At 37.6% G+C, this 27,933-nt stretch overlaps 1 long non-coding RNA gene and 1 pseudogene across 1 annotated transcript in view; both read left to right on the forward strand.

Moving 5' to 3' along the window:
- Positions 1–22,863, forward strand: part of LOC120106220 — a 31,028-nt gene extending 8,165 nt beyond the window's left edge. The window contains exons 2-3 of the long non-coding RNA XR_005508415.1: positions 21,782–21,944; positions 22,111–22,863. This is a non-coding gene — a long non-coding RNA (uncharacterized LOC120106220). The remainder of the gene's footprint in view (positions 1–21,781; positions 21,945–22,110) is intronic.
- A 1,601-nt stretch (positions 22,864–24,464) lies between these two features.
- LOC103722412 lies at positions 24,465–26,278 on the forward strand (annotated as a pseudogene).
- The last annotated feature ends 1,655 nt before the right edge of the window (positions 26,279–27,933 follow it).

Raw genomic sequence — 27,933 nt, forward strand, 5'->3', positions numbered from 1 at the left:
TTTCTTTGGCTCACCAACAAACCTTAACCCCTTGATTCAATCCCTTGATTGAATCAAGTTACAAGATATTTAGAGCAAGAGTTTAAATCAAGTACAAGCTTCTCAAATAAGCGAATATAGCAAATATAAACAAGTAAAGTAAAGGGAAGAAGCCCTCAAACAAATTTGTAGATGGAGGAACTCGGCTTCTTCTTTACTTGACCCTCTTCTGATTTTGCCCAAAGTAGAAGATCACCGAGGCAGCACACGGATGGAGAGGAAGCTTTGGGATTCACTTGGATGCTCTTCTTCTCTCTATTTTACTTTGAATGGCCCTTTTGTGCTTATGGGAGATTTTTCGTGTAATCTCTTTGGAATCTTTTTCCTAAATGTTCTCTCCCACTTCCATACCGTCTTCCCTAGCTCTCCTCTTGATTTTATAGCTTTACATGTCGTGGAACCAGAAATCTAGCCGTTAGAGAGAAAAATAGAGCCGTTGTGCACAGTCTGCAACTCCTGACAAAGTTTCCGTTGGGATCGGAGTCGACTCGCGCGATCTGGAGTCGACTCGGCTGTAGCAGGAGTCGACTCATGCTTTTCTGGAGTCGGCTCGGCAACTGTTCCAGATTTGAATTAAAGTGGTCTTCTCGACTGGGAGTTGACTCGACTTAACCCGGAGTCGACTCGCCAAAATCTGGAGCTGACCTTGCACTTTTGGAGTCGGCTCATCCCAAGGAATCCATGGATGCATTTTTCAACTTTGCTTACTCGAGTCGACTCGGAAATTCTGGGAGTCGACTCGGTGCTCAGAGTCCGAACTCCCGAGCTTCTGTCTTTTGGCTCGTGCTGTCTCGGAGTCGACTCGAACTGTCTCGGAGTCGACTCGGCCCTCAATATCCAAAAAATAGTCTTCTGTCTTTGGGGTTGCGCTGCCTCGGAGTCGACTCGGATTTTGCGGGAGTCGACTCGGCTCTCAGTGTCTGAAATTGGCTCTCTGACTTTTTGCTTGTGTTCCTCTGAGAGTCGACTCTCACTTTCTTTGGAGTCGACTTGCCAGCCATCGGAGTCGACTCGCGTTCCACTGGAGTCGACTCGAATCTCAGACCCGAAAACTGCTCTCTGACTTTTCTGCCTTGTATTTCTCTGGGAGTCGACTCTTGCTTCCTTAGGAGTCGACTCGGCAAGCATCGGAGTCGACTCGCGCTCTTCAGGAGTCGACTCGTTGACAGGTTCTGAGATGAATCTTTCTGTCCGGCTGTCTGTTGCTCCTTGGAGTCGACTCGGAACTGTAGGAGTCGACTCGAGTGCCTTTCCTTTGAATTTTTTCTTAAAACTTGCTCTTCTAAATTGAAGCCTTTGAACTTGAATCTTGGGCCAATGAGGTGTGGCTTTCTTCTAACTTTTCTTGAGAGCTTTGGAGGCCTTCTTGAATTCTTCCAACTTGCTATGTTCCTTACAAAATAAATAATCTTTCTTCTTGCAACACAAACATTAGTATTTATACTTCAAGGTTTTGTGATCATCAAAATCAATCTTTAAATCAATCTTTGGGTCATCAGTCTCCCCCTTTTTGATGATGACAAAACTTGGAGTATATGCAATATAAAATATATTGTGTTCTAGAAGTAATACATAGCTAAGTTGCATGAAGTAGAAAACATATATATTTAAAAACATACTTCATGATAATGCTTTAGATTTAATCAGCTTAACACAATCAACATATTTCAATTTAAGCTGAGTTGGTGTTCAATGCAAAACACAAAGCATTATGAGCATATACTTAGATATTTCTCCCCCTTTTTGACAACATCAAAAAGATAGTGAAATATTAAGCACAAAGATAAGAATACTCAAATATTTCTTTTTCTTATTGTACTCTGATTTGCATGTCAAATTATTGCAAGGATATGAATCATAAAACTCAATGCAATAATATTAGAATCAGATTAATGAGCATAGATCAGAGCTAATTAAGATAATTTCAGAGCAGAACACATCGAATGTGATTTCAAGAAGTTTTCTAGTTTGATACCACAGATAGTTTTCTAATCAAGTATAGGTGGAATCTTCCTTAGGTTAATACAAGAAGTACCACAAATGATATTCAAGGAAACACATGAGTGGAAATCTAACCTCTCTTTAATAAGTATGAAAGCTTGTTCATTTAAGACCTTTTGCCCAATCTATTAAGTATTTTATCAACATGAGAGCAATTTAATTGATTTTCAGAATAAAAGATCAAAACTTATATATTTGAAAGACATATCATCATGTTGGATCATTAATTCTTAATGACTTCAAGGTTCTTTTATGATAATAAGAGCATTGGGGCACGAATACCAAAATATGAATTCATGCAATTTATGATTCATCTCAGAGCTCTTTTAAAGACTTTCTTTTGTTCTTTTAGAAAATAAGCACAATTTGATACATAAAAAATATGAATTGGCACACAATTTAAGTTCTAAAGAGCAAGCCAATTTGGACTCATTAGTGAATTTCAAAATAGATTTTCTAAGAGATACTCAAAAAAAAAAAAAATTCAACATGTTATTCTCCCCTTTTTCATTAAGTTAGAGGCTCTTAAGATCAACTATTTGAATTGCAATTTGGTTCATGATTTATGCATAAGATATATTAACCAAATAACAAGCCTCAAGGTGTATCATAAAGATTTTCAGATTAAATTTCAGATGATACATATTGGAGAGCATTAGGATCACTTTTCATTTAGTATGCTTTCTCTCTCCTTTAGTTATAGATTTATGCGATTAAGTTCCATAAGATCTCTCCTTCTAAGATTTTCTTTCTCCCCCTCAATTGATCATTCCATTTAAGTGTTTAGAATTTGAAGATAATGTTCAGTAAAATTGTCAATCTCAAAAAAAAATATATTTTCTACAAGTTTCAGCTTATTTTCATAAGACTCAAGGTTTGAGATAAGACAACCTTTATAGAACTCATCTCAAGGTATAAACTTATTATATAGTTAAAGCAAGTCTTGCAATATAAGGAGGTTCATCAAAATCAATCCATAAAATTCAAGGTATGCATTAAAGTAACTATAGGATAAGATACTGAATATCTAAAGCTCCCCCTCAAAAGATGCATTCTTCTTTAATCATTCTTTTCTTTTGTTGAATTTCAGATTTTAATGATAAACGTGAATAAAACTGAAACTTTATGATATCAAGAATGTAGAGTGATCTAGAATTATTCAAAATTTATAGCAATCACTCTTTTTAATCTTTCAAGAACAAGTTATGCTTCCTCTTAATCTTTGAGAAAATGTACTGAAATATTAATCAGAAAATGATTCATTTGAAGCTCAAATTCTTTTAAAAGCATTTACATTTTCTTTCTTTTAAGAATCATTTGAGTGAGCTGAAATGTTTCTAGACTTAAGATCATTCACTCTCTTAATAATATATATATATATATATATATATATATATATATATATATATATATATATTGATGGAAGTCTTTAATAATGTAGGAGAGAAAAACATATAGATGATCATTGAAGTATATATATTTATAGAACTCAATTTCTTAATTATAGTTTTTCAGCAATGTATACATGAAGCACAATAAATCTTTTTAATATCAAAATAAAATCATATATTTAAAAATATTTGTTTGCAATTAAGATCATTGAAAGACACATCATTTAGACCAATATTGGTACACTCTAAAGATAAGTAATGATATGTTTCGGATGCGTATCGGAGCAATCAACCAAGGCATCAAGATTTTAAGTAAATTAATTCTGTTTTTCTTACATTAAGATTTTATTTAGCAATCATATTGAGTTTAAGCTTTTATATAAAATCAGATTCAAAAGATTTTCAATAGAGACTTTCAAAGTCATAATTTGAGATATGTATCTTCCACATTGTAGCTCATCTTAAATCATTATGATTGAAGACACATATTTCAATAACATTAGAGCACTTTCAGAATCTTTGTATTTAATGTTGAGTTTCGATACAAAATGGAGGATATTTTAACAAGTATTAGGATATTATGTATCCAAGTTAGGCAAGTAGAAAGATAGATCAAGATCAATTCATTTTGCCTAAATAGAAATATCCTTCTCTTCTTCTTTTTGTAAATCTATTTAACTTTCAAAGTTAATCGTGAATGATAAAACTGAAATTTCTTTTTAATATTACTTAAAAAAAACTTTATGTAGTATTTTAAACATTCAAGCATTGGAACACAAGTTAGTTTGAGGCAAGGGTGAAGCAAAGACTTGTGAGCAAAGTTAAGACATATTCCAAGTTAAGACCTATTTCAATCAACTTATCCAAGCATGGGGCATTACAAAATATTGAGAACTCATAATTCAAAACATCATGCCACATGCAAAATATATTATGTGTTAAGTCATGCATAAAAATACTAAGAACAAGCATGTTAAGGATCAAAATCAATTCTTTTTAAATAAACTCCCCCTATTTAAATATAATCTTGCATTGATTTCATCCTTAAAGTGTGTTTTCAAGTGATAAAAAAAATGACTTGATTCTTCTTATATACTATCATTTATTTTATCTTTCATTTTTTTTTACTTTCTTATGCTCTATACTCTATTTGCTCCCTATCCGGTGGAGTTGGAAGGGGCACGAGGTACTACCACTAGCCTCCCTCTTGTGCCGTCCCTAATATACCCTACACCGAATAGTTGGGTCAAATAGTGCCGGGTACTACCACTAGCCTCCCCATTGGCACCATCCCTATGATGAGCAATATAGAAAATTTATAAAGTTCACTTCAAACTCTCCCTGTTTAAGTGTAATTAATTACGAATTTTATCCCTTCCAAATGTGCCGAATATATTATGCTTGTTTTTCTTTTTCTTAAGATTGAAGTATTTGCCTTTGCTTAGATTTTACATCTCTTGAATAATATCCATTTTCTTTTCTTTATCTCTCTCTCTTTTTGTTATTCTCAAGTAATTTACATGAAAGAGTAGAATAAAGAAATAATCTTATGTATCATATAGATGTATATCATGCAAACAACATTTTCATTGTGCTCAAGGATTCATAATTTCTCACGAGTTATTTTAAATCAAAATTTTAAGCATAAACTTGTGTATTTCATGGTTATGACATAGGCAAAGATATATTTTAGTTTGGGCAAACCATGAAACAATTTCTAAAAGTATAAGTCAATCAATATATATATATAGACATGATATCAAAAATTTATAATTAAAGACTTTAATCATGCCATAATAAGATTTAAGTTATTGACTTTGCTCAATTAATTTATGAGAGAAGTATCTAGAATTACCAATTCATTCTGCATTCTTCAGTCAAATACCTACTAGATTTTTTATGTATGAACTTTTGGCTGAAGAAGGTCCTCTCTCTTGTTTGCATGTAAATGTTTATTGTATCTTACATGGAGATATCCTTCAAGTTGAGATCTCTCATTTTCTTGCTCAAGGATCATGCATTATTAACAAACTCCTTTTCTTTCTTGAAAGAAAGTCATTAGTTTCTTCAAGATACAAAACATTCATCCAACATATTTTTTTGACTAGATGACTCAATATAAGATATGACAATAGTTGCATGTTGAGTCACTTTACTCAAGAGATTGCCTAAATATAAGCAAGCACATATCACTTGAACTAAAGAGATAGTTTCATTAACCAAGATGGTTCAAGGACAAGCATGTGAGGCAATAGAAAGATTTATCAAGGTCAAATCAATTTTTTATTTTCAGAATCAATTTAGCTTAGATTCTATTTGCTTAAGATAATTATCAATAAGACATGTTAGCTAAGTTTTAATCAACTTATCTTAAATGGTTGTTTCTATCAAAATTCAGATTATGATTTATTTGTTATCAATAAAATATGATTCATTAAAGTTAGATTGAAGTCTTGCACAAGGGCACATAATGATCACACAATCTGGTCTATTAGGTATATGATAAAATAATTATTCTATCATGCTTTTGATGCTTGTTCCAAATCACAAATTGCTTTATCATATTTGTAATGAATGTTTTCAAATAAGGTGGTTATTTTACATAGATCTGAAATAATCACATAGAAGTGCATTCTACACATTCATTTGACAGAATATAAAACTCATAAAGTAATCAAATGATAATGGCGATCTTTACTTCTAATCATGCAAGAATTTCATCAAGATTTATTTCATCTTTTCTTGATTTAGTCTTTTAGTAGTTATCAATTTTTCTTCATTAAGTGCATTTCTGAAAAACTCAATTTGGTTCTGATTATTAACAAGTTTTCAGATTGTTATATGTAAAAGATTAACCATATACATATATAATTTGATTTTAGTATTTTGATAATAAATCATTAGTCTCATAAAGAATAAACTGAATTGATATTTCTTCAACTAGAATCTTTTCATTGAATATTCTATACGCATTGCTTGATGAATGATATCCAAGGATAGAAATATCTTTATCAGATTTGGCATTATTTTCAAAAGACCATATCAAGCATATCATAAGCTACTGAAAAATATGAAAGATATGCAATGGTTCATTTTCCATTTTTCAGAAGATCAAAAGGAGTTTTCATCAAAAATAGATCTAATAGAAATCATATGTATGACAAGCAGTGATGATAGCTTTTAAAAATTATTTAAGTAGATGACTATCATACACAATTGTCTTTTTCATTTCTTCAAGAATTCTATGAACCCTATTTTACTTAAGGTGTCCTTGGTGCTGAAATAATTAATTTCTGTATAAACTTTATCAGGATTTTGGTTTTCAACACTGTGTCATGATACTCTTCACAGTTTGGAAACCTTTTTCATTTGAAACACTTTTACAGGATTTAGCAAATACAGAAAATACTTCAGTTTTATTTGCCAAGAACAAATCCAATGTAAGCTTTTGAAAACTCAGTGATGGAAACAACATCTTTAGATTTAGAAATTGATTCTTGTTTGTTTTCTTAGTTAACATGCATAGCAAACTTTGACCTTTCAGAAGATACTCTAAGTAAGCCAATGCCAAAGTCTTTTGAAATTAAATCCATACTCGCATGAGTTGATATTATATGCCAAAGATGGTTTCTTTAATCTTGGTATTTATAGTGCAATATTCAAAGGCATACCAAGTACACATTTTCATATCTATGATCAATAAACAATAATGCCATGGATAAAAGCTCTCAATCAAGCATATAGAGAATTCATAGAGTTATTCTTAAAAAATTGATTAATCATCTAGCAACTTATCCAACAATAAGTAAAGTATAATATAGAAAGATGGAGAAATTTGAAGTTATTTCTTCTATTTTAATTATTTTTCTTGATTACATTTAAGTTTTATTCTTTAATATATGTCTAGAGCACCCAATGTCCAATTTAACATCTTTTGTTGGAGCCTTGAGTGCTAGACACACCTGCAGAAAATATTTAGATTTTTAACTTAGGAACCCAAGCTCTTTTGGGTCCTTGCAGGTTAGCTATTATTGTTCCTTTTGGAACCCATATTTTCTTAATAGCTATTTTGTCCATAGGCTTGCAGATTTTTGGACTACAAGAAGTGTATTTCTGCATCTTCTTATTAAATTTAACAAATATGGATTTAACATGAGTGATAGATAATCCTTCAGTTTTCTGTTTTTGCCTTTTAGGTTTATCAAATTTGTAATGTACAGATTTAGGAACAGAAGAGATTTTGCATAACCTTTGTTCCTGTTTATCAGCATTATAAGAATCTATTTTAAAATGATTAGAAACTGTTTTAACAAATATATTCTTGAAAGATTTTTGGGTGTACCAAGGTTGACATCCCAATCCAATATTATCAAATTCAGCTCTTTGATTATTTATCATTAGATTCAACTTTTCAGAGCTCAAAGTAAATCTTTCAACAACAGGTTTTAATTTGTCAACTTCTTTAGTTAATCTTTTGTTATCTTCTGAAAGCAATTCATTATTTTTCTTAAGTTTATCATGGCTTTCAGTGAGAAGTTGGTTTTTCTGATTTAGTTCTTGATTTTCTTTAATTAAGATTTCAGTTTTACTAGTTAGTTTCAGTTTTTCATCTATTAGAATTTGATTTTCATTCTTCAAGTTTTTGTTCTTACAAACAAGTTTCTTATATTCTAAATACAAATCAGAAAAGGCATCGTGAAGTTCATCAAATGTAAAATTGCTTTCAGTTTCAGCATGTACCTCATGTGCCATGAAACATGAATTTGCAATATGATACTGCTCTTCTTCTACACATGATGTTTTAGATTTGTTAGTGCATTCATATTTATCTTCAAGCATATTCCATATTTCTTTAGCAGTCTTGCAAGAAGATATGCAATTAAACTCATTCCTATCTAATGCACAATATAATAGGTTCATGGCTTTTGAATTTTGTTGAACCATTTTCTCATTATGACTAGTGTTTGTGTGTGTTCCATTGACTATAATGCTCCATAAATTATAATCAAGTGATTGTATAAAAATGCGCATGCGTGCTTTCCAATGTGTATAGTTTATCCCATTAAATAGTGGAGGTCTATCAATTAATTGTCCCTCTCCTAGAAAACTATCTATTTGAGTTGTCATGATCTTTGGCTCTTTGACGGTTAGGTCAAAAACACAAGGCAAGAAACTATAGAGCACCTGCTCTGATACCACTTGTTGCCCAGTAGATACAACCCAAGAGAGGGGGTGAATTGGGTCTTATAAAACTTTTAAGCTACTTCTAACACTTTTAAATTAATTATGCTAAGTTGTATAGTTGCACAGTGGAATTTAAACTTAGCAATAGGTTGATTTATCGAATGAGACTTGATTAAGTAAATTTAATATGCTTGCAACTAAAGGATGCACGGATAAGAGTTAAGCATGCAATTTATCTAGGTAAGTAAGTGAGCAAGATAGACAATGACAAAAAGCATCACAAACACAACAAACATATAGTGGTTCGGTGCACCCCAGCACCTACATCCACTCCCCAAGACCTCTTGGAAATTTCACTATAATCCTACAGATTACAGCCGGTTGTTTTACAAGCTCACAACCCAACTTGTTGTTTTACGAGGTCACAACGAACTCGGTCGGTTTTCCCAGGCTCACCGACTAGAACCACCCGATTGTTTTCACGGGCTCACAATCCAACCCAGTTGGTTTTTCCAAAGGCTCACCAACCACAACCTTACAACGATTGTTTTCCGGGTTCACAATCAACCCAGTTGGTTTTCCCAAAGGCTCACCAACCACAACCTTACAACGTTGGTTTTTTCCTTTGGCTCACCAACAAACCTTAACCCCTTGATTCAATCCCTTGATTGAATCAAGTTACAAGATATTTAGAGCAAGAGTTTAAATCAAGTACAAGCTTCTCAAATAAGCGAATATAGCAAATATAAACAAGTAAAGTAAAGGAAAGAAGCCCTCAAACAAATTTGTAGATGGAGGAACTCGGCTTCTTCTTTACTTGACCCTCTTCTGATTTTGCCCAAAGTAGAAGATCACCGAGGCAGCACACGGATGGAGAGGAAGCTTTGGGATTCACTTGGATGCTCTTCTTCTCTCTATTTTACTTTGAATGGCCCTTTTGTGCTTATGGGAGATTTTCCATGTAATCTCTTTGGAATCTTTTTCCTAAATGTTCTCTCCCACTTCCATACCGTCTTCCCTAGCTCTCCTCTTGATTTTATAGCTTTACATGTCGTGGAACCAGAAATCTAGCCGTTAGAGAGAAAAATAGAGCCGTTATGCACAGTCTGCAACTCCTGACAAAGTTTCCGTTGGGATCGGAGTCGACTCGCGCGATCTGGAGTCGACTCGGCTGTAGCAGGAGTCGACTCATGCTTTTCTGGAGTCGGCTCGGCAACTGTTCCAGATTTGAATTAAAGTGGTCTTCTCGACTGGGAGTCGACTCGACTTAACCCGGAGTCGACTCGCCAAAATCTGGAGCTGACCTTGCACTTTTGGAGTCGGCTCATCCCAAGGAATCCATGGATGCATTTTTCAACTTTGCTTACTCGAGTCGACTCGAAAATTCTGGGAGTCGACTCGGTGCTCAGAGTCCGAACTCCCGAGCTTCTGTCTTTTGGCTCGTGCTGTCTCGGAGTCGACTCGAACTGTCTCGGAGTCGACTCGGCCCTCAGTATCCAAAAAATAGTCTTCTGTCTTTGGGGTTGCGCTGCCTCGGAGTCGACTCGGATTTTGCGGGAGTCGACTCAGCTCTCAGTGTCTGAAATTGGCTCTCTGACTTTTTGCTTGTGTTCCTCTGAGAGTCGACTCTCACTTTCTTTGGAGTCGACTTGCCAACCATCGGAGTCGACTCGCGTTCCACTGGAGTCGACTTGAATCTCAGACCCGAAAACTGCTCTCTGACTTTTCTGCCTTGTATTTCTCTGGGAGTCGACTCTTGCTTCCTTAGGAGTCGACTCGGCAAGCATCGGAGTCGACTCGCGCTCTTCAGGAGTCGACTCGTTGACAGGTTCTGAGATGAATCTTTCTGTCCGGCTGTCTGTTGCTCCTTGGAGTCGACTCGGAACTGTAGGAGTCGACTCGAGTGCCTTTCCTTTGAATTTTTTCTTAAAACTTGCTCTTCTAAATTGAAGCCTTTGAACTTGAATCTTGGGCCAATGAGGTGTGGCTTTCTTCTAACTTTTCTTGAGAGCTTTGGAGGCCTTCTTGAATTCTTCCAACTTGCTATGTTCCTTGCAAAATAAATAATCTTTCTTCTTGCAACACAAACATTAGTATTTATACTTCAAGGTTTTGTGATCATCAAAATCAATCTTTAAATCAATCTTTGGGTCATCACAATGGTATCTCACATCTATGTGCTTCGTGCGTGAATGATATGTGGCATTCTTGCTCAAGTCTAATGCACTTTGACTGTCACAATGAACTACGTACTCATCTTGCTTCAAACCCAAATCTTGGAGAAATCGTCTCATCCAAAGCATCTCTTTTCCTGCTTCAGTAGCTGTAATATACTCAGCCTTAGTAGTAGATAAGGCAAAACACTTCTGCAGTTTCGACTGCCAAGATACGACTCCTCCTGCAAAAGTAAACAAATATTGTGAAGTTGATTTCCTTCCATCAAGGTCACCTGCCATATCTGCATCTGTAAATTAGTTTTGAGCCCCCAAAAGTTAAGCACATCTTGGAGCTATCTCTCAAGTATCTGAAGATCCACTTCACTGCTCGTCAAGTATAGAAAAAAAATTCTATAATGCTTGCCAAGTAAATAGTAATCATGGGGATTCAATGACATATATGTATGGAAAAGAATGAGGGATTTTCTTTCCAAAATCTGCAATCCCTTCTCGCTCATATGAGCCACCCGTCTGTGCCACAGATCTGGTCAAACATCATCTTCAATCATTTTTACTGTACCACCGCACAACTTTACTTGTATTTTGTAAAATGTGCAACAAAGCTTTTCTATAGCAAATACTATTAACCTCCTCGATAGTTTCCATCTCTTGTTGCCAAAATAATTTTCATACCCGGCTATATCATGAGCATTAGTAGAGATCAGATTCAAACATATATCTAAAACATGTCGCACATTTTTGAGTGTAAAAGAGCATCTAATATTGATAACAAAACAGATATCACCAATTCCCACAATATCAGTATAACTATCATTTCTCATCTTCACCCTACCAAAATTACCTGCTCTGTAAGTAGTGAAGAGCGCTCTCCTTAGAGTGATATGACAGGAACATGCTGAGTCAATTATCCACTTCATATTAGGATCTGCAGCATGACAACACTGGTCCTCTCCCACATAAAGAACTGCCACTACTTCATCTGAAACACAAGCAGTGGTGTTTTTATTGTTGGCCTTCTTCTGATTCTTTTCCTCTTTCAATTTCTTTTTTTAAGCCTTGCAGTGTTTCTTCATATGACCCTCTTTATTACAGTAGAAGTACTTGTTTTTTCCTCTTGCACTGCCTGACTTCTGGAAACACCGCGCCCCTTAAAATTTCTGCTCTTACCTCTTCACCTATTTTCTATAACAAGAGCATGTGCACTGTCCTTACCCATATCTCTTCTCCTTGTTTCTTTATTAAATAAGTTATCTTTCATCAGAGTAAATTGCAGCACCTCATCGGAGCGGAGTTGCTAAATGACACCATTAAATTCTCCCAACTGTCAGGCAAAGAACTCAGTAGTAATAATGTCTACAACTCACCATTGCACTATCTTCATTGTGGTCAACTGATTCACTAAGTCTTTGAACTCACTTAAATACTCAGCAACAGATCTTTCCTCCTTCAGCTTCAAATTCACAAGCCTCCTAATTGCAAAGGCTTTGTTTTGGGATGTCTTTCTCTCATAGAGACCCTCTAACTTCATCCAAAAACTGTAGACATCTGTCTCTTGAGATACATAATGGAACACACTGAGATCAATCCATTGTCTGATATACCCAATAGCTTTTCTGTGTATCTTCTTCCAGTCACTATCACTAATATTCTTTGGCTTGGTATTAGCATCTTCAATGGGCTCATGTAAATCCTTACAATAAAGGATATCCTTCATCATAGGTTTCCAAATAGAATAATTAAAAGCACTAAATTTCATCGTGGTACTTGAAGAATTCTACATCTACTCCCATAATATCTCTACACCCATACAATCTTGGCTCTGATACTACTTGTTGTAGCAAAAACAGGAATACTGTAGAATAAACTAAGCCAAAACCAAAACTAACTAAAAGTAATATTCACACAAACAATATATCAAACACCTGAAGAGCAAAAAGAAAACATACCAAATTTACATGAAAAAATCCTCCAGAGTAGAGGAAAAAAAATTGCAGAACAAATTCGATCAATCCACTATAATAAATATAGAGTTTACAATACTCAAGTTTATGCTCAAAACTTGAGTTCTCAACAAATTAGAAAAAATTTAATATCACATAAAAAGAACCCATTTTTTCTTCTGTATAGCGCGCACAAAACTTTAGATTTTCGCTCGCGATCTGCTTTTTTTTTTTCTTTCTCTGTCGTTGCTCCCTCTTCTTCCTTTTTTTTTTTTTTTTTCAGCCGCAGCCTCTGTTTTTGAGTCTTTTTTTTTTCATCAGCCGCAAGCCTCCCTTTTGTTCTCTCTTAACGGGTATTCTTTTCCTTCGTGCGCACTCCCATGCGACTCTGCCAAAAAACATAAAAGGAGATGCCCTAGTTTTCTTTCTGGGCCACCCAAAGTGGGCTGGACCCACTTGCACCCACGGGAAGAGATTTCTCCTTCGGCTTTTGGGGAAAAGACAACGCGCCACGTGAAGATCAGCACGGAGCACCCACGTGAAGAACAAAAGAACCCTCATGGAAAGGATGGTCCATTCCCCCACGTGAAGCAAGCCTCCCGACCCTTTCTCTTCTCTTGGCTCTTCGTGGCCTTCGAGAGAGAACCCACGCTCTAGCCCCCAACGTGAAGAGAAACGCCAACACGAAGAATAGCACCTGCGGCAGCCCAAAACCTTTTTTTTTTTTTTGATGGACTCTGGTATCAGTTGTTGGTGAAATCGTAGGATCTAAACGAGGAACAGAACGAAAAAATTAAATAAGAAAGAGAAAAAAAATTAAACACAAAAATTTTATATGGTTCGGCAATATGCTTACGTATACGGGAGCAAAACGGCTATAATTTCACTCTCTCTCAAAAATAACAAGTGTTACAAGATATTTATAGTTAAACCTTAGCCCTAGAGTTCCAACTCCTATCAGTGTCTCTGGTAAAATAAAACACTAGATAAGTACCCTAAGTATATCATGAAATCCGAATATATCATGAAAGCTGGGGGTGGCAAAATATGACCCGACCCGCCAACTCGACCCATGTTCAACCCGCCATAAATAGATTTGGGTTTGGCCTAAACAGGTTTGGGTCATAAACAGGTTGACCCGTTTAACCTATTTATTAATTAGGTCGGATACATATTTTAAATATCTGACCTGTTTGACCCGTTTAATATATGGCTCGGGTTGGATCAAATAACCGTTTATTCGGTAATTAGGATTAGGATTTCCCCCGTGAGTGACCTCTTTCCTTCTCAAAAATCTAAGGTTTGAGTGCAGGGGAGGAGAGGCTGCGGGAGAGGCGGGAGACGGCAAGGGCGAGGGAATGGTTGACGGGGAGGGGGAGGGGAAGGGGCCGGAACTCTTCGAGAAGTTTCGCGAAGAGAGGATAGGAGAGGTCGTAGAGGGAGCGCCACCGAGCATCGCAGGCGGCAGGGTCCATGGACCAAATGCGGTCCGAGTTTAGAAGAGAGAAGAAGGCGGCAGAGGAGGAGGACGAGGGAGATCGGCGGGGGCGAGGAGGGGGAGGAGGAGAAGAAGAGGAAGAAGCAACCTCGGAACAAAGCTCGGAGCAGAGTTTTAGGTGGTGCTCGGTCGGGGTGGCACATAGGCCATCGGAGGAGGAGAGGGAGGAGAGGGCTCGGTGCACTCAGAGGGATGAGGGGGAGAGGTTTTATAGGCTTTCAAATAGTTGAGTGGTTGCACCACCCGCAAGAATCATGGACGGATAAGCACCACGAGACGGCTGCACTATAGGAATAGTAACTTTTACCGGCGCTTTTCATGGCCTTTATCGACGCTTATTAGCGTCGGCAAAAACCCCGCCGACGCCAGAGCAAGCGTTGTAAACGCGTCGACGATACCTGAGTGGGAAAGGTTTTTGCCGACGTGAAAGGAAAGCGTCGGCAAAACCTTGTATTTACCGACGCTTTAAAAAGCGTCAGTGTAGGTCCCATAGACTACCACTTTTGCGATTTTTTGCCGACGCTTATAAGCGTCGGAGAAACCCATGCCAAGTTTTGTTTTTAACGACGCTTTAAAGCGTCGGAAGTGGGATTTTTTTTTAAAAAAAATTATTAGAAAAACACATGCATATCATAAATCAACATTTACGCCAATATGAACCTGCATTACATTTATATCAACACAAATATTTAGATCATTCAAAACATTCATATTGTCATATATGATTAATAAGTTTAGAATTACAATATTCTTTGAAAAATATAAAAAAGATACATATAAAACTCCTTAAATAACAGTCTAAAAAATATCAGGGACCGGATTTAGCGCATCATCATCTCTACGAGCTATTGAAGTATCAGGAATCTACAACAACAAAAAAAGAAACTTTAAAAGTTAGGAATATGAAAATCATTAACTTATGCAAAATAAGTGATAATTATGTAAAGTCATCAAATACATATAGTTATTTACCTGTGGAGGGAGAAATCGCTGTAACATAGATGAAATATGCTCAAGCTGAGACTGCAAAGTTTGTTGGTTCTGCTTCAACTCCGCCAACTCTGCCTGATGGCGATCCTCATATCTTCAATTGTTGCCCGAAGTCTACTAACTTCTGCATTGCTACTGCCTTCTCCAGCATTTCTTGTATACATGCCCACTGCAGACAACTGAGTGGGGGTAACTCCAACACTATAACCCCTCACTCTACCATAACGCTCTGGGCCCAATAATTCAGCGAGCACCTGAGCTTCGACATGACTGGTCGCGTCGGATGATGATGACTCTCCGACGCGCTCTGAAATAAGAGTTGTTGCCCTGTCCTATATTCTCAAAAGAAAAAGTCATATTAATGTATGCCAATAATAGAACTAATAAAAATATCGTTGAAAGATTCAAAGATGAATACATACAACTATATCTCTTGACTCATCCCGAACAAAACTGCCATCTCGGTGGGTGTGAGTCATCTTATAAAACTCCACCTTACCAGGCTCCCTCCCATTATCATCCATCTACAACAAAAGGTATATTGGCAAGCTAGTTATCATGATACATGCTATATGATAGAACAATTTAAAATAGTTTCAAAGAGTTTCAAAAAAACTTACAAATTCAGCTCTACGTCGAGCATAACTCCTCGAGTTGAAGTATGAGGAACAGCCTGAGAGGCTCGTGCAGTTCTACCAATGTTGGAATATGTTTTTCCAAAAAAAGAATAAGCAATATAAATTTGTAATCTAAATTATTAGTAAATACAATCTAAGGTATTGAAAAAATATATACAACCTGAGCTTTCTCGGAAAACCAATAGTGGACAAGTTCCCTCCACTGATGAGGGATTACATCAGGAGGACAAACACGGGCAACCTCCTCTTCTGTCATACCATCGTGCTTCCAGTCCGCCTTTAATTTGGCCCTATATTCTTTCCACTTGCGATTGACGGACTTCAGCACCCAATAATGGCTCTCTTTAGGAAGCAAAAACTTTTTCTACACCAAAGTAATTAAAGAATGTTAGAATAATGTTAAATCAAAAATTAAAATTGTGATAGTAAGCAAATTCAATTCTTTACCTCAATAACTTTAAGAAGCTCAACCTTATACGAAGGAAGCATTTCATTCCATTTCGTATAGTTGAACGGACACAATTGACCCTTCCGCGCAACCGATCCTAGAAAAGTCGATAAAATGTTTGCAGCCCTCTTGATGGGCTGCCCCAGTTTATTGCAATGTACCACGATCTTCTCATCCTCGCGTAGGCTCCACACGTCCCGTGCTCAAGTGGGTCCTCGTGTCCTCCTCACTCTCCCCAGTCCATCTATAAAAATAAAATAAAATATCCATTAATTAAAATATTAAAGACAAATGATTTAATATAATTAGATTATAAGAAAAATTAATATATAAAATGTAAATCAAAATACCCTGGATGTGCACGTCATCCATATCCGGACAATCAGCAGGTGGCACGTGCTCAGACTGAGACTCGTGCTGAGTATGGGACTCATGCTGAGAATGGGACTCGTGCTGCTGGGGCTCATCGGGCTGCTGGGACCGTAAGGACTGATCGGAAGAAGATCCCACGGATGTGTGCTGAAACTCAACATCTCTGAATCGTTTTTCTCGCGGCATGTTGTTATCTAGCAATCCTATAATCACAAATATCCTTTCTATCGCCAACATGACATAAGGCAAATGGCACAAAGAGAGATTGGCACAATTCATAGTGTTAACAAGATTGGCACTTGTTTTTATTAATTCTCCTTATCTCGTATTGCTGGAAAGAGAGATTGGCACAATTCATCTTTGGATTTTTCTTTTATCTCGTATTTAGGCAAATGGCATAAAAAGAGATTGGCACATTTAGTTTTTCAAAAAAACTGCATGCACAATTTTTTTTTTTGATCTGCTTCTGTGTTTAATTTGTTTGGGGTTAAACATATCAAAGATGGGTTTCACGACTTGGCAACATTTTTTTAATATATTTTTAATGTGGTTTTGGTTTCTTTTATTTGACTTTATCATGGTTTGTACTTGTAAATCCACTTAATTCTTGAGCGTGTTTATTTTTCTGCGGTGTGGATTGGAAACCTCTAGGATTTTCATCCCATGATTTACTTGTAGGGTTACATCAAGCTTTTGTTCTATGGGATGAAAGCTAAATGTTACAGTATTTTTATCCCATGGAATACAAGTGAAACAGTTATGAAACAGTATTTTATAAGGCTTAGTTTAACAAGGAGGGTGTCCCACCATTTTGAGTGTTAGGACAGGGCATCATGCAGTGTTGGGCAACGGGCCGTGCCGGGCCGGCCCGGCCCAGGCCCACCGGGCCAAAGGACTAAACGGGCCGTGCCAGGCACGGCCCGCTTATGAAGCGGGCCGTGCCTGGCACGGCCCGTCCAGCACGGAACGCCAGCCCGGCCCGGCCCCAGGCCCGTCTATTGGCGGGCCGGGCCGGGCACGGCACGCCCAGGCTTCAAACGGGCCGTGCCTGGCACGGCCCGCAACGGCTCCAGACGGGCCGTGCCGGCACGGCCCGTCTGGAGAGGGGGGAGGAAAATAGCCGTTTCCAACGGCTATTTTCGGGAAAAAGTCCATTTTACCCCTCCCAACAGTCCAATAACGGCTGAATTGAGGGGTATTTTGGGAAAAAAAATTTTTGGGCTTCTATAAATAGCCCATTCCTCCCTCATTCTCACCACACCAAACCTCTCATTCTCTCCTTCTCTACTGCTATTATTTCTCTCTTCTAAAGTGCTCTTCTAGCAATTTAATTTTTAGTTTGTTCAAGTGCTACACAAGAGGAGGTTCCTGTTGAGAAGAGAAGGTCGCTTCTGTTGAGAGCACAAGAGGAAGCTCGGAATCTCGGCTCTGCCTCTGCCCTCCGACCCTCTACTCAATTCCTCCTTGCGGTTAGTTTTTATTTTTTGAATTAATCATAGATATGTCATCTTTTGAGGAAAGTCAGTTTGGCATTCCTGTTTCTGAGGGAGAAGAAACTAATCCCCAACCCCATGTTCCTAGTTCCTCTAGAACTGGTGAACCGAGTGAAGATCAAACCTCTTCTCGTAAGAGGACTAGTGTTGTATGGAATGAATTTGATAGAGTTATGGTTGATGGAGTCTGGAAAGCTAGATGTAAAAAATGTGCCAAACTTTATAGTTGTAGTAGTAGTGGGGGAACAGGGCATTTAAAAAGACATCAAGAGAGTCATAGGATGCATGATTCTCATGCTCAAACTCAAAGTACCCTTAATATACAAGGGGGATTACTTGTAGGTAATTTTGCATATAATCATGAAAATCAAAGAAAAGCACTTGTAAAATGGATAGTTAAGGATGAATTACCTTTTAGTTTATGTGAATCTTTTAATTTTGAAGAATATGTTCAATTAAACCTACAACCTGCTTACAAAAGAACTAGTAGGCGTACATTTAGAAGAGTAGCTATGACCAACTTTTTAGCAATGAAACAAAATTTAATTGAAACACTTTCTACTTTAAATGTAAAAATTTCATTAACTTCTGATATTTGGTCAGCATCTGTAGGTAGTAATTGTTTTATTGCCATTACTGCTCATTATATTGATAATGATTGGCAATTAAATAAACGTATTCTTGCTTTTCGTGCTTTTGATTTTCCACATTCTGGGCAACAAATTTCAAATATTATTTATCAAACTGCATGTTCATATAATATTAATGATAAAATTATGTCTATTACTTTTGATAATGCATCTAATAATAATTCTGCTGTTGCATTATTAAAAGACTCATTGCATCCCATATTAGATGGAAATTTACTGCATATTAGATGTGCATGTCATATCTTAAATCTTTCTGTTCAAGCTGGCATGGGCATGATTCAAGATGTGATTTCAAAAATTAGAAATGCAGTTTCTTTTATTCATGCTTCAAGATCAAGACTTCAAGAATTTAAGGAATTATGCATAAATCATGGTAAACATTTTAAAAAATTTAAACTTGATGTAATTACTCGTTGGAACTCCACATATAGCATGATACATGATGCATACCCATATAAAAACTTATTAAGTGCATATATTAATGATCGTGGATTAGGCTTTATATTGTCTGAAACTGATTGGAATAAAGGAAAAATTTTGGAAAATTTTTTGCTTAGTTTTTTATAATGCTACCAATGTTCTTTCTGGTATTTATTACCCTACTTCATGTTCATTTTTACAACAAGCATATATAATTAGTCAAAAATTTGCAGAACATAGATATGATGATGTTTTAATGCCTATTATTGACCTAATGGAATCTAAATGGAATGAGTATTGGGACAAGATATGTCCTATGCATAACTTAGCTGCTGTATTTGATCCTAGAGTTAAATTAAATGGCGTGCTAATTTTACTTGATGCATATTCTGAAAATATGAATCAAGATTCTGAATCTGCTAAAGATGAGGTAAAACAACTTCTTTATGATATTTATGCTATATATGATGAAAAAATTCGTGGATCTAGAACACAAATACAAACCTCTATTTCTTCTTCTAGTAGTTCTCGTTCGTCATCTATTTTTTCATTCATTGCACAGAGAAGACACACACATGCTTCAAGTTCCTCTTCATCTTCTTCATCTTTAAGTAGTGAACTAGAATTTTATTTACGAAATGATCTTCAGTCTGCATATGATGAAAATCAAATAGAGAATCTAGATGTATTATCTTGGTGGAAGAGTGTTAGAAATCAATATCCTGTTATGTCTGCAATTGCACGCGATATTTTAGCTGTGCCGATGTCCACGGTAGCATCGGAATCCGCTTTTAGTGCAGGTCGGCGTGTTCTTGACGAAAAGAGAAGTAGGATGACGGGCGAAACGGTGGAGATGCTTCTCTGCTTCAAGGATTGGTTGGATGCTGAGGCAAGACTTCAAGATAAAGGTGGACATAATACAACATCCTCTGATGATGATGATACAAACACTACTGAAGACTGAAGACTGAAGACTGAAGACTGAAGAGTGAATACTGATTCACTGAATCACTGATGATTAGTAAGATTTCTTAATTTTTTATAATTGTACATTTTTATTGTATTCTGGAGGTCAGACCAAGGTCCAAACCTCGGCCCTTTCTTAGTTTTTTATTGTATTCTAGAGGTCAGACCAAGGTCCAAACCTCCCTTCATGTACCATTTTGATTTAAATTAATAAACTGGTAGGGGTCTATGCCAAACCCCCCACCATTAAGGTGGCTTTATATTCATAAATCCTTAGTTTTCAATATTTATTAATTTTTTTAGAAAATTTATGAAGCATTAATTTTTATCGGGCCGGGCCGGGCCCAGGCCCGGACCGTGCCAGGCCCGCGGGCCAGCCCGGCCCAGGCCCTTATGGGCCGTGCCGGGCTGGCCCGCGGGCCATGCCGTGCTTGGCCCGCGGGCCTAGAACGGGCTGTGCCGGCCCAGGCCCGAAGCGGGCCGTGCCGGGCTCGGCCCGCGGGCCAGTACCCTGTGACCCAGCACGGCCCTCTCAAATGGGCCGTGCCAGGCACGGCCCGGCACTGTAGCAAGCGGGCCGTGCCAGGCACGGCCCGCTTCGTGCCGGGCCGTGCCGGGCCGTGGGCGGCCCGGCCCAGTGCCCAACTCTAGCATCATGTCATGTTTCAGAATGGGATGAGTCAAAAAATGGACCAAGACAAATGAGACATCTATTGTCCTAAGTGTCAGGTATGCTGGCCCATTGCACAAAAAAACCAGGATAGCTTGCATGGTATTTACAATTAAAACCACTACCTTAATAGTATATACATGAATCCCTCAGTTTGATGAACCAAATCTTGACTATACAACAATGATGGCATATGATAATATCACAACTAGCAATGGAATCATGTGCCACATGATTGAAATTAGTAAACCAAAATGGTAAGTCATGTTGTCGCCACTGTTAGATGCATCTTATGCAATTGAATCAGCACCTCTACTAAATTACAACGAAAGTTAGACTCCAAACTCGACATAGGAACCAATATTAACACTGATCATTCTACTGTGGCACTATCCAGCTAGAATACGCTATGTTTTATATATGCTAGCTCTTTCACAGGCAAATTAAAGAATATCTATAAAGTATTCTATTTATAAAGCTAGCTCTTTCCATATATGGTCTTATATTGTTGTCTTAGTTGTACTATATGAATCTCACCTTTTTCTTTTATGTACTGAGGTTGGGCAATCTTGCATTGCAACATTCAGTTATAGGTATAATTGTACTTGGTTACTAAGCTTGGATCCTCCTGTTGTTTGCTTGAATTTGTATGTAAACTAGATATAGAGTCTGTATATTTATGCATCCCTAGTGAGCTGTCATGCTTATTAGACAGAATTCCTATAAGCATATCTGCTGGCTTTGTGATATATAGATAAGTGCTTGCCCTCCAATACTAGCTTCTTCTGTTTCATGGCTCATAAGTTGTGGTAAGATATGAAGCTTAAACTTTGAATGGGTATGGATGTGGCAACTACTTGTGGTCTGTAAGGCTTTGAAAGTTTCAAAATTTTAACTTCCACAGGAAACATTACAATGTCAACTTGACAGGAATTGAGGTTGGTGGGACTTTTCTAAGGCTTCCTACTTATTTATTTGACGATGGAGCAAATAAAGGTGCCATTATTGACTGTGGTACAACCTTGGCTTATCTTCCAGATGCAGTTTTCAAGCAGTTACTCAATGCGGTGGGGGATCATTTTCTATTGTATTCAATTGCTAAGTTATTTTGATACCTATATATATATATATATATATATATATATATATATATATATATATATATATATATATATATATATATATATATATATATATATATGTATTTCTGCTCATTTTTCAATATTTTTTTAGATATTCAAATTCCATCAAGGTTTGACTATTCATAACAATGGGGTCTTTGTATGTTTCAGATATTCTGGAAGGTATGCTTTTATGACTAGCACCTTTTGATCCTTGTTATCTAGAAGTTCTTTTCCTTAATTTTTTCAAGGAAGTTAGCTGAATTGAATGATCAAGATATATGCCTTTTGGGTCGAAATGGCTATATGTTGTTTTTATGTTATTCTTTCTAATAAGTAAAGCTCATGTATTCCTCCCATTTTTATCAAAATGTTATAAAACAATCATCTGTGCATTTTTTGGTTATAATGGTAGAATCTCGTTCAATTCAAAGTTTTAATACTGAAAATATGTGTACTTACCTTGCTGGCTTCCCAATGAAATAATGTGCTCAAAAGCAACATGAAAAGTTTCACTTGTTTGCACATTACAATGATAGGATTAAAAAAATAAATCATTGTAGATAGAAAGGTGCTTAAAAGCCTTCCTCTTCCCTAATCGGTGGCTTCCCACTATTTCCAAAATTTCAGAAACTAAATATTACCTTAAACCTTTAAGATTTAGCCCTCTAACATCAAAAATCTAACGTAAAGAAAAGATTGGATCTCACCTTGATGATGGCTTCAACAACTTAGCTTTTTCCTCGTCTACTTCTTCTCCAAAGCACCCACCAGCGATGACGAGGCGGCAACTGACGAGGCTCGTTGAGAGGAGGAGAAGAGGGAGACAGCGGAAGGAGGAGGCGGAAAATGAGAAAAGAGAGAAAGAGGGGATGGGAGGCGCGGGTGTTGGGTGGTCGGAGAGAGGAGAGGCGGTGGAATGAAGGCCGCGCGACGGGGGAAAGATCACGAGGGAGAGAGAAAGGCGGTGGCCGTCGGACGTCGCTCGGCGCCGGAGAGGAGAGATGGGAGGAGGAGAGGAGCTAGGGCTTGATCGATCGGGATGCAAAATGAGGAGGAGGGGGCCGGCCGCTTGGTTTTGATGTTAATTTGGCTTTGGACGACGCTTATTAGCGTCGTCTTAGGATTACATTACGACGACGCTTTTGAGCATCGTTTTTGCTTGAGAATTACCGACGCTTACCTAAAGCGTCGGCAAATTTTGGCGGGGAGCCCTTTTTCCCCAACGCTTCTCCCTAGCGTCGGGAAAAAAGCGTCGGAAAAGGCCAATTTTCTTGTAGTGCTGGCAGCCATTCTAACTCCCTGAGTGGGTGGTAGCAGCGTCCGCCCGCGGTGGAGCCATGGGGTGTTGACATCCGTCCGCTTCAATGTCCCGTGGGGCAACGACACCCACCCACAGTGGTGGTGGGCGAGCCGCCTTGGCCTCCTTTCGCTGCCATCGCACGACACAGAGGGGCCGGCCAACAGCGATGAGGACTCCTATGCTTCCTCTTCTTCTTCTTCGTTTCCCCCTTCCTCCATGAATAAATTTTGAAGAGGATTTGAAAACAGGAAGAAGGAAGAAGCTGAAGTATGCAGGAGAAGAAAACAAAGATCTTTTCTCTTTTTTAATTTAATCCAAAAAATAATATATAGGTCAAGCTAAATAGGTTAAACAGGTCAGATCGGATTGGGTAAACAGAATACTTGTTTATTAAGCAGATTAAACGGATCAAATCGGATTACAGGTTCAGGTTGTAATTTTTGACCTGTTTAATAAATAGATTGGGTTCAGATTTATGATTTCCTGATCCGACATGCATTTGATCCGACTCGCATCTGACCCGATCTGTTTATGTCTGATCCGACCCAATTGCAACCCTAACGAAAGCAAACAACATTTGTATAGGGTAAGGAAATATAAAAGCTCCAACTCCAAATTTAAGACATTATTGGCTACACATGTAACATCATACATGTAACATCATCCCATGACTGCAGACGATCGCCACGGCTGGAAGCATTTTAGCCTCTTAAATTTGAAATGGGGTGGGTGGGGGTGGGTGGGGGTGGGTCCAGAAAAAGATAGTAGGACCAATTGGGTGTCATATAATCCATAATGTTTAAACCGTGTCAGATTTTTAAGTATAATTGGATTGGCTTTAGATCAGAACAAGACAATCCAATCTAGTTGTGGTCAAGTTGTAGTGCTAAAATTTAGTTTGGTCTAAGATCTACCAAGACCAAGTAAATTATTAAATTATACAAATATCTATATTTCCACTGGTGTTTTTCACGCAATTGTCGGTCGAGAATAATTGTCCAAGACTGTAGTCGCGGTTTGCAAGCGACTTGCAAGTCCTTGGTAACATTCTTACATATTTCACTGGAAAAGCAAAGCTTCATGTTACAAGCCTGTGGTCATCAGCAGCAGATCAGGAGTATATATATATATATATATATATATATATATATATATATATATGTTCTTCTATTGATAGTTGCCTCCATTGCAACAACGGCAGAGAGACTCATGGCTCTTCCTTCCAGTACTATGGCCTCCTTGCCATTTCTTTTCCTTGGTCTTTCATTCTTCCCTCTTCTTCTACTTCTTACAAGAAAAAGGGAGGGACAAACTGCAGCTCCCAATTTCCCACCAGGCCCAGCCAAGCTTCCCATAATTGGAAACCTGCACCAACTGGGGAAGCACACCCACCACTCCCTGTGGCAACTATCTCAACAACATGGCCCCCTCATGCATCTGAAGCTTGGTAAGATACCCAACCTTGTGGTGTCATCTCCCTCGATGGCCAGAGAGATCTTGAAGACCCACGACCATGAGTGCTGCAGCCGAGCGCCACTCTTCCCCTTTACAAAGCTCTCTTATGGTTGCTTGGATGTTGCCTTTGCACCGTATGGAGACCAGTGGAGGGAGCTTCGAAAGGTCTGCATCATCGAACTCTTTAGCAACAAGAAGGTGCTCTCGTTTCGATCGATGAGAGAAGAGGAGATCCACCGAACTATGAACTTAATATCATCTTGTTCTAACGATCTAAACCCCATCAATCTGAGCAAGGTGTTATTCTCCCTTTCGAGCAGTATCGTATGTCGAACTGCCTTCGGTAGAGGATACCATGGTGGAGAAGAAGGTCGATTTCACAAACTCCTTAAAGAAGCCCAAGCCATGTTAGGTGGCTTCTTTGTTGCCGACTACCTACCAACTTTCGGATGGGTCGACATGCTTACAGGAATGCGAGCGAGGCTTGAGAAAATATTTCTTGAACTCGATGACTTCTACCAACAACTCATTGATGAGCACATCGATCCAACGAGGCCACAAGATGATCAAGATGAAGACACCTTGATGCTTTGCTCCGCATCCAAAAGGATGGAAACTATATAACTCGAGATCACATCAAAGGAGTACTAATGGTATTTACACCACTCTATCCGCATCAAATTCTTGTCAAGTATATATGATGTATACGTTGATTAAGCTTCTATTTTTTGTTGCAGAATATCTTCATAGCTGGAACGGGCACATCCTCTGCAACAGTGGAGTGGGCAATGGCGGAGCTCATGCGACACCCACAAGCGATGAAGAAGGCGCAAGATGAAGTCAGAGGTTTCGTGGGAAGGAAAGGAAGGGTGGAGGAGAGTGATCTCCATCAGCTTCACTACATCAAGTCTGTTGTGAAGGAGGCGATGAGACTGCGGCCTGCGGGTGCAATACTAATACCAAGAGAGACGATGAAGCATTTTATGATCGATGGTTATGACGTTCCACCCAAAACAATGGTACTCATCAACGCATGGGCGATGGGGAGAGACGCAGATACTTGGCATAAGCCTAATGAATTCTATCCTGAGAGATTCATGGACAGCTCCTCTGAGCTCCAAGGACATGGTAATTTCGAGCTTATACCATTCGGAGAAGGCCGAAGGATTTGCCCTGCGAAGCATCTTGGATTGCTGCTTGTGGAGCTTGTGCTTGCGAACCTTTTGTACTGTTTCGACTGGGAATTACCCAGCGGCATGAGGACAGAGGACGTCGACATGGAGGAAGCAGCTGGTCTTACAGTGCACAGGAAATCAGCTAGCTGTCTTGTGGCCAAGAGATACAGTGAGATGGATTGGTAGATGTTTGTCGTGCTTCAATTTATTCAATAATGCTTTGTTTGAAATTAGGTTTGCAGGGATCCATGCTTGATCCTTGCTAGAAATAACTTGAGATGATGTATTTGGCAGTAGTTGATGTGCGAGAGAATTTGGCTTTGGTGCATTCAATTAAAATACGAAATTTGGACATGTTAGTTCTTTTGCAGCCCAATTTTTTCTTCCTTTTTTATTATGAGAATATATTTTCTTTTCTTGTTAAAGATATATAAGACCTGAATTTACTTATTGGCCCAAAATGGTTCCTATAGTACAATTATTGATTCTTTCGGTTGATCACCTTCTCTTTAACGAAGAGAATGCTTCAACTTTCCGCTATTAATATTGTCATGCGCCGATCCGAAATCACAAACTGAGGGTCATGGCAACTACCATATACTTATAAAAAACTTTTCCCGCAAGCATTCAAGGCATTTCACTATGATATCATAAATATGTAGCAGAATAATTTAAACTAATAATATACAATCTTTATTTCATCAACTAACTCAACTTACAATGTCTCACAATTCTAACATTAGTCTAGGATAATAGATCAATTTAAATAAATTATAATCTAAGATAACTTGTGCCGCAATTCTTCTAGTCACTCTCCTAAATTGAAAACCCCAGTTAAGCTAATTCTTCCGATCTCTAAAAATAGTAAGAAATCGTATAATGAGCTAGATAGCCTAGTAAGTAATGAATACTTTAACTAGATAATTCTTATAATAACTTCAAATATAAATACAAATTACGATGAATTGGTATAAAGACATAATCAATTTCATTTCAAAATACAAATTCATTGAAATTCGTATCTTTCAAATATCCGTATATATAATTATAAATCTGATTCGAAACAAATCACATTCAACTCAGTAGCTTTTAACTACGACCATTTTATATCATGTGGCTAGGCCAGAAACAAACCTCGCTTATATCCTATAGAGTGGGCCAAAATGCTGCACTTATACCCCACAGAGTGGGCCAAAATACTGCACTTATACCCTATAAAGTAGGCCAGGATGCCACATTTATACCCTGTGATGGAGCCAGAATTATCAATGCATATCCCCAATTGCCAGGATCCTAAACATAGTTAGTCTAAGAGTTCAAATCTGATACTTATCAAAGTTCTTATTATCAAATAATAGATATATCATAACCCAATCACAATTTGCATATACAATGTAAAAATAGTAAATAAGTTAGCAATAGTCCAAAAAATATTATTTCAATTTACATATCGATTTTTCACTCAAATCACCATCCCGTAGAATTCATAAATCATATATAAATCCATTAACAATTTATTTGATACAAAATAATATTATATAAATGAAGAATCTATAAAAGACCGATCATTACTTATCTTGCAAATGCAATCCAACTAATAAACCCAATTAATTCCGAAAATTCTTCTCAAAGCCTAATATTTCAAAATTTTACTTTTCATCGGAATTTCATTATAATCATTTTAAAAAATAAAAATTCTAAATTCCGACACCCTCAAAGGGCTGATTAAGTAGGAGTACCCAACATCCGGGTCGGTCTGATCAAGGTGATTTCATCAAATCATACTCGGACTAGAGTACAGATGGTTCAACAGAGATCGATGGTGATCGAATCTAATAGTGTTGGCAAGGACCAGGGTGGGGGCTGACACACCGCCCGATGACTATGGACTAGGCCATTCGCCAGGATCAATCCAATATCACTATGAGGAGTTCTTACTGGATTCAACTATCTTAGAGAGAAAGTTCACTAGAGAGAAACTTTACAGAGAGAGAAAGGATGG

The sequence above is a fragment of the Phoenix dactylifera genome, unplaced genomic scaffold, assembly GCF_009389715.1.
Source record: "Phoenix dactylifera cultivar Barhee BC4 unplaced genomic scaffold, palm_55x_up_171113_PBpolish2nd_filt_p 000492F, whole genome shotgun sequence".
In the NCBI taxonomy this organism is placed as follows: Eukaryota; Viridiplantae; Streptophyta; class Magnoliopsida; order Arecales; family Arecaceae; genus Phoenix; species Phoenix dactylifera.